We start from the raw sequence: 8,990 nt of genomic DNA, 5'->3' as shown, positions 1-8,990 counted from the left end.
CCCTTTTGATCTTTAAAAAAAAAAAAAAAAAAAAAAAAAAGGGTTATAAGTAGACCAGGCCTATACTCGCATCGGGCTTAAATTGGTTACGTCGAAACTCCGAAACAAAAAAATAAAATAAAAAAATTAAGAGAACTTCTACTGTCACACCGGCTTTTACTAATAGAATCCTATGATGTGTGTTGATCTTTTGTGATTTACATATAGCAAAAGTTGGTGTGGTAATAGAATCTCTCATAATTAAATGGGCCGGGCTACTTGCACCTACCATTTATGCTCACTAAACCAATCTAAAGCACATTTTTGGGTGGGATGCATATAAGAAAGTGGATGCATTGAGCATAAATGGTGGGTGCAAATAGAATCTGAAAATCAATCAAACCCTATCTATAGGATTTGAGCCCTCTTTCAAAAATCATTTTGTTGATACATGTTTGACACCGCGGGTGCTAAAATTGTAAAATTGCTACTTATAGAAGTATTTCAAAGAGACTACTTTATTTATTTATGTTCAATTATTCATACAGATGTAGAGATTGGTAGAATTAGGGGTGAGTTGATAAAGTGAAGGAGTGAGTGTGTTATTTATTTATGTTCAAAATCATTCTTTCACTTAGGGATGAATATTTTACCTCAAATCTGTTACCTGGACCGAAAAAGTGGATTTGACCCGATTGGGTTTAGACCGAATTAAATCGGTTTGGGTCTGGATTTACCCCTTCAAAATAAAATCGGACCGAAATTAAACAAGAGACCCAAATTACTAAAAATCCAAAAAATTCACCAGACCCCACTTTCTATCTCTATGATTATAAAATTGGCAATCAAAAAATAGGAAAATACTGAAGTAACATTAAAATATACATCGATTGTACATTTTAATGTGATGGTGCACATATACATAACCATAGATGATTTTCATCGAGATATGAGTGAAAAGCATATATGATTATGTGTGCATCACGACATCAGAATGTTGGAGTTGATGTACATTTCAGTGTTGCTCCATCACGACTTGAAAAGGAAAATGTTATTTACAATAGAAAAAAAAAACTCTATCTTGATATTTGACACTTTATACAATAGGTAACAAAATACTTATTTTATAGTAATAAATAATTACTAATAAAAAAATATTTCTATTTTTATATTTTATACTTTATACAATAGTCAACAATAATAGAATAACCATTTTTCTTTCTATGTATATGGTTAGTAAAGTTGAAAATAAAGTAACTATTTTATTGTAATAAATAGTTATCAAATAGAAAAAAGGTGTTATCTTTACATTTGTTTTATCTTACACAATATGCAACATAATAATTATTTTATAGTAATAAATAATTACCAATCAAAAAAATTTGTTTCTATCTTAATATTTTATATTTTATAAAATTGGCAATAAAAGAGTAACTATTTTATGGTAGTAAATTGTCATCAATCAAAAAATAATAATAAGTATTTAAATAATAATAAAAAAATTATTTTTAGAGCCATTTTTTTTTTTAATTTTAAAAAATACATTTTAATGGAATCAAACCCGAACCCGAAGAAACTCAAAATATCCGGATTAGGTTTGGTTTGATATTTTGTATAGAAATCTGGACCGAACCTGAACCCAAAAGTTTAGGGTTGATCTCATTTTAAGCCAAATCTGGACCAAACCTGAAATTTCAGTTGGGGTTTACCCGAATGTACATACCTACTTTCAGTACAAGAATACCAAGTACTATGAAGACTACTGGATTTGAAAATTGATTAAATGGCAAAGATATGTCCTCGATTAGGGGTGTAACTTGGTTCAGTTAGATTCGGTTTGAGGCCAAATTGGAACCGAACCAAATTTCCATAGAACCAAACCAACCCGAACCAAGCTAAGGTCGGTTTGGTTTGATTCTATGGCTTGCCAATACCTTAAAAACCTAATTGAATCAAAATATTTTTAAAGAAAATAAATAAATATAAATATAAAATCTCATATAATGAATCATTAATCTATCCATCAATTAAAAAAAAAAAAAAAAAATCATTAATGTATCCATTCGAAAAAAAAAAAAAATCAATAGTTTTTCAATCAATTAAAGAAAGTCATTAATTCATCCATCCAAAAAAAAAATGTCACTAACCTATCCATAAAAATGAGTATAGTCTATTAAATAGATTAATAATATTTTATTAATATAAGGATTTAGTTTTTGGTTTGATTTGGTTCTATACAAGGCATGAACCAAGAACCGAACCAAATTGGTCAGTTCTCTATTTTGTTAATCCAGAACCAAACCGAAGTTCATTATAAACCGACGAATCCAATCCAAAGCTCTCGGTTTTTTATTTGAACCGGACCAAATTACACCCCTATCCTCGATGGCATGATTTACGTCCTGATCCACAGACCATACATACTAATTTGCAACATTTTTTCTTTACAAAACTGTTAAATGGACAAAAAGAGAGGCCAATGCAAAATGAAATTAACTCTCATGTAATTTGGTCAAAATCCTTATAGTTCTTTATTTGTAGGAAAAACTAATATACTTTGAGCTGTTAGAATCTGACCGATTGAATTTGAAGTTGTGATGTTAATTAATTTTGTTTATAGGAACCCATTAAACTTGGAAAAGACTGTTACGTTATGTTGCAGATTTTGCCAACTAATTCATGATATATGGCTGGATTCTCTTTTAGTGAACTTCTAGGAAGTCCTCGTGTTGCATCTCTCCACAACAACTGCACATCCCCATAAAGAGTAAAAGTAAGTGTCAAACAAGTGGAATGATATTCACCTGCTGAGTGGCTAAATTGTATCCTCTGTTCAATCTGACCTCGATTGTGCTGATCCAAAGCTTAAAATCAACTACAAGCAACATTTCACAACATGAGACTTATTAGAACTTATAAAAGAACTTAAAATAAGCTTAAAAACTCAAGCTTTGAGTTTGGATAAACACAAAAAAGTAGTTTTTCAACTTTTGAAAATTAAAAAAATTACCAAGTCTCTTTGGATTTATTTTAGAAAATTACTTTTAAAAAATAAAAATTCTTACTTTTTTAAAAGTATGAAATAGTTTCATTTCGTTTTTTAAAAAGTAAGGATAAATATATATTTACTATTTAAAAGTAATTTTCTAAAATGTATTCGTGGTGGAAGAAGATGAAGATGGTTGTTGCATGCTGTGAAAGCATTGGAGAGATGAAGAAAGTGGAGAAGGATTTGAAGATGATATATGGACACTGTGAGAGGTGTTGGAAAGATATGATGGCTGCTAGTTAGAGATATGTGGCTGCTGTAACGTGGCTGTGAAGGATGAAGAGAGAATTTTTCAATTGCCGTTCAACTCTTCTTATAGGATTTTGCTTTCTAAATACTCTTTTCTCTTTTCACATTTTTTATTTCTAAATTCTTTTAGAAACTTCTTTTCCCTTCGTATATATATAAATATCTCCTACTTTCCCTTGGCCAAACCTACCATGTGAAGATTGCTAAAATAATTTCAACCCCGGGCTTCCCGACTCACACCACTCCCATAACTTACGATTGGTTAAATTTGTCGATTGGATCGATTTAAAATTGATGGATGAACGATTTGATTGTTTCTCACATTAATTAATGAACTTTTATTCTAAAAGTTGTGTTGGTTGTTCACCCTTGATCATGAATTTATTCAATTTATTAATTGGATGATGAATTAAATTTCAATTTTAATTTTGATTTGATGATTTACTTAACATTTTAATTTTAATGTTCAATTTGGTTGATAGGTCAAGGGTCTTAAGACTTTAATTTTAATAATCGATTCAATTGATCGATTTAAGTCCTCAAGATTTTTATTTTAAGGTTCGATTTGGTTGGTCGATTAAGGTTAGCAAAATTTTAACTTTAAGGTTCAACTTGATTGATCGATTTTAGTTCTTAAGATTTTAAGTTTAAGGTTTGGTTGATTAAATTTTAATTTTCATTTTAATGTTCAATCTTAAAATTTTAATTCGATTGGTTGAGTAAGTTTTTATTTTATTTTTTAATGTTCGATCTCAAGATTTTAGTTTGATTGGTTGATTGAATTTTAATTTTAATTTTAAGGTTAGATCTCCAGATCTTAATTTGATTGGTTAACTAAAGTTAAAATATTATTTTATGTTTAAAATTTTCAATTTTCCTAAGTAGAGGTTTCTAAATTTTTGATGTGCATAAATTTGTCTAAATTTTATTTTCAATCACATTTTTCAAAAAATCAAAGTCTCTAAGTAAAAGTCAGATATTAAAGGGTATTTTGATCATTTTTGTAATTTTTCGTAAACTTCTCCATTTTCATCAATTTTAATCTCATTAGACTTGAAATCATATTCTGAGGGTAATGAAAGTACTTTTTGAGATTTTTCATAGGTACAAGACTATGAAAAGTATTTTTGTCATTTTGTCAAGAGGTTTCTTTTAATCCCAATGTGATTATTTCTAAGTCTCGATGTCACATTTTCCTAACGTCGCAAGGTTTCTAGGTTATCGAAATGTATTGCGAACTTAAGTGTACTTACTTGCTAAATTGAGTATAAAATGTAGTAATCCTAAGCGTGCGTAATTTTCTATATTGAATCGTAACGAGTGAGAAAGAGATGAAAATATTAGAAATAGAAAAAAAAAATTGGGAAAGATACTTTCAAACTTTCGAGTTCTTTACACTCATCATTAGGAATTCACAAACAACCGAATGATGAATTATCGAGTTATGCAGATACAAAAATAGGGTGTCTACACAACCAAGAATCACTGCATGCCCCACTAATGAATTTCCAATCTATTTTTTTACTAATGAATTTCAAACATGAGTTACATTGAAATCTATCTGAATGACATACCACACATAAGTAACTAATAATACATTCAAGAGAAATTTCCTAGAACGTGATCAACATTTGTTGAAATTTCAATTCTAAGTCACTATTCATTTTCATTCCCAAAATGTAAAGTGTGAGATTGCAAGTTTTTCATGTGACAATCTCGTAAGTTTAAAGTTACAATTTCAATAATAAATTTTTTCCAAGGTGATGTTCTGAGTAATATAAATTTGACAATCTCTCAGATCCGCTACTTTTAGTGAGATTGTCACTATATAAATCAACGAGATTATTATCTTGGAAAAAAAATATATCAGCGAGATTGTCCCCTTTAGTACTATGAGATAGTCACTTGAAAAACTTGCGATTTCGTATTTTCACGTTTTTTGAATTAAAATGAATAGTGATTTGGAATAGTAATTTCATCATATTCGACTCACGAAATAGTAATTTACCCTATACTAAAGTTTTCTTCCTTCAATAGCAAGAAACAAAACTCATAAATACATTAAAATATCACTAAAATTGTACCCAACAATAGATAGAAATACTAAAATTCATAATTAAAAAAAAAAAAAAAACTTTAATTAAACTATATGGTGGCATGTACAAAAGGCATATATTTGAAGGGCTTATTTATAAATTAAAATATTAATTAAAAGGGATTTTGAAAATTACATAGTAAAAATGATATTTTGAAATAAAGCAACATGATTTCAGCAATTTGCTTTTGCAATTTTCTTTATTTTTTACCAAAATAACCTTGATATATATTAAGTTTAAATGTTAAGATAAGGGTATTTTTGAAATCCAAACTTTGGTGCTTAATCACTTCTACTCAGCTTTCTCTCATAAGATAGTAATAAATTTATTCTAGAGTAAACCAACAATAAAAGAAAGCAGTGAAATTCGTGATTAAAAAAATCTGTAAATAAAATACCAATATTTATATTATAACAATTCTTATAAACCTTCTATTACACCACATATTGCTCGAATTAATCAATACTGATGTTAGCATTTTAATTTTTCTTTTTACGTATAGTAAAGATTTGAATTTATATATTACATCTATAGGAAACATTGGTTTGCAATACAAATTTATATTTATTTACGTAAACATCTAAATTTCCAACTTCCTAACACTTTGCAATAATAAAAATGCCCAGAATTTCTCTTTTTCTTATATGTTATTTTATATTATAAAACGAAATAAATTTTAAAGTAAAACAAAAAACAAAATCATTGCTTAAACAAAATACAAGTTCAGTCTAGAAAGAAAAAAAAAATCTAATTGATCTTTTCGAACAAGAAAAGGAAGTAAGAAATTTTGACTAAATATATTACTCTCTAGTCTCTATAAATATTCAATCAACAATCCTCTATTTTTTAATTTATATTATATTATACTAAGCAAATACTCTTATTCTTCCACTCTTCGATCCTTCCATCTATTCAATCAATGGGGCTGAAGAAGAAGATAATGAGTACGGAGTCCGTCAAGAGCCGACGAAGATCAGAAGAGCCCATAATAATGTTGGTGCCACTTCGGATTTTCTTAATCTATGGAATATCCATATAATACTCAATGAACGTTGGTTGAAACAAAGATATCTCCATTTGGATATGGAGCATGTCCGGTAGTCTATATTACCCCATTTGAATGTTGGGAAGGAGTTTGCTAAAGGAGAGAAAACATCGATCATCATAGAAGATATCGATACCAATAATAGCTACAACTTAATCTTTAAAAAGATGGGTAATGGTTATTTCATTGCAAATGGTTGGGGCGAATATTTCATCGACTGAAGGAATCTCAAGAAGAATGATGAAATTGGTTTGAGGTGGAAAACATCGAATTGCTTTCAATTCTTAGTAAGCCTATTAAGTATCCCGATAAGCCCAATATTTTATATTATATATTTATTTGTAATACACTATATCTATATTTATAATACTAGTTAGGACTGCACGTGCACGCCATTGGTGCTATATTTTTAAAATGGCCATTCCATGTTTGGTGAATATTTGAAATACTCCTACGTTCTTGAAATGTTGACATGGTCCTTGACCTCGGTCATCACTTATGGAAAAATGAAAATGATTTTTATTTCAAAACTAATCATCTTCATCCCTTCGATATGAGGATGGCAGTAATGATTTTGATACCAAATGGTGATGGTGTCTATAAGAGAAGACCAAGGTCAAAAGGCATATCATCAACCTAAAAATATAAGGAAACTTGTTGGTGGGTGGGACGTTGTTATCATACTCAAAAGTGGGCCCTACAGATGTATTTTACTAAATAGACAAAATATATATATATTGTTAAGTTCTTGTCTATTTTCTTTTTTGCCTCTCTGAACTTTTCTTTTTATATGTTTGAAGGTTTCAAAGTCTTACTTAAAGAAGTAAAAAGTGTTGTCATGCATTTATGAAGTTTTTAGGTTAATTATGTGATTAGATCTTAGAAAAGTCTTATATTGTTCTTAATGGTAAGGTTGTTTTATGTTATTTTAAAATACAAGTTTGAACAGTTTAAAGATTTGACAATGTTAAATTTTAGTATTAGATTTTAGGTCAGCTAAACGAATTCCATGCCTCCACTCTTCCAATACCTAATTTGTGAGGATAAGTATGTTTCAGCCTTTTATCAAAATGTTAATGTGGTCTTGGGTCAAGATGGTCCAGATTCAAATATCACTAAAGTATTAATATTATTTATCACAAAATTATTATTATAAGGGCATTTGGTCTAGTGGTATGATTCTCGCTTCGGGTGCGAGAGGTCCCGAGTTCGATTCTCGGAATGCCCCAAACGTTTGTCTTTTGTTGTTGTCCCACATGGATAGCTTTTTTGCCCAACGTTATAAAATTCAAACCAAAGGAATAGGCCCAAATCCTTCTTTTTAAGATTAAAAAATATTGAAATAATCTATATCCATAATAAGTATTTTAATTGTTGAAATCTCATTGAATATTAAAGATCGCCTGATGTTTCTAAGAATTAATGACACAAATTTGAATTTTATGAGGTGGAACCCCTCTCCTGGGTTTGCTATATGTAACCAAAAAAAAAAAAAAAAATAAGAAAAAAAAGGGGAAGATAGGCTTGGAAAGTCATTTGATACAAGAATGCAAACCCTAACTCTAAAAGAACCTCAGGTAGTTGTTAGTTGCAATCAGTGACATTTTCTTTCACCACCCTATTTCAGTACTGAATACCATTGAGTACTGATGGCACTGGAATATCGATAAAGCAAGAGAGGAGGGGTCTCACGTGCCGCGTGCCCATCAAAATGCTTGTTAAAAATGGCAATACCCTCGATCAATTTGGTGCATTGAGATAAATAGAAACTTAGTTTAAACTCTCGTTAAATAGAAATTTGATACATGTAGTTAAGTAACCACACTTACCATAAATAATCGAACTGATTTTTGTGCATTTTCATACATCTTAATACACTGCAACATAATTAATCTATAATCTTGTCCTAACTAAATTAAAATAATGAATTGGTGCTTCTAGAAATGCCCTAATACATTCAACTTAATGTAATACTCTAACATCCCTCGCAATCGCGTGTTCCTTTGGTTAAGAAATGTGTGATTGACTACATTAGATATGAACAACCTTGTGCTTCAACGATTAGATTGTTAATGGATGGTTGAATATTTTTCATCGAGCTTGTTGGAGATCAACATTTGTTTCTTTCTTGATGAAATTTTATGCCAATTACATGAATCAATAGAAGTGATCAAATTGGTTGGACTTTGAGATAGATAATTGACAATATATATACGCATGATGTAGAGGATGAAGAGCGATATGCTCAACTAAAAATTGGCTTTGATGGGGTCAAATGTCAATTTAGGCTAGACTAAAACTTGACAGATTTTTAACCCGAAAGTGATAAAATAACAAAATGATCTACAATGGACTAATAACAGGTTCAATATCGACTCCTTTATAGGGACGTTTAGTTTTAAGTGAAAGTGGGCCGGAAAAAATGACCATGGTCCAAATCAATTATTATTATTATTATTATTATTATTTTAAATTAGCTTAATTGGAGTGTCTCAATTAAGTGTAAATGTGAGGTAAAAAATGTCAGTAGAAATGTCTATAAATTCAAAAGTTACAACCAAGTACCAACCCA

The 8,990-nt window shown here is 29.5% G+C and overlaps 1 non-coding gene across 1 annotated transcript; it reads left to right on the top strand.

The window, feature by feature from the left end:
- Nucleotides 1–7,574: 7,574 nt before the first annotated feature.
- On the top strand, nucleotides 7,575–7,646 carry TRNAP-CGG (transfer RNA proline (anticodon CGG)). The gene has a single exon. It is a non-coding gene; the product is annotated as a tRNA-Pro (tRNA).
- Nucleotides 7,647–8,990: the final 1,344 nt, after the last annotated feature.

This window comes from Akebia trifoliata, chromosome 6 (genome assembly GCF_017979445.1).
Source record: "Akebia trifoliata isolate Shusen 1 chromosome 6, ASM1797944v1, whole genome shotgun sequence".
Lineage (NCBI taxonomy): Eukaryota > Viridiplantae > Streptophyta > Magnoliopsida > Ranunculales > Lardizabalaceae > Akebia > Akebia trifoliata.
This window is presented reverse-complemented; position numbering and strand designations above follow the sequence as displayed.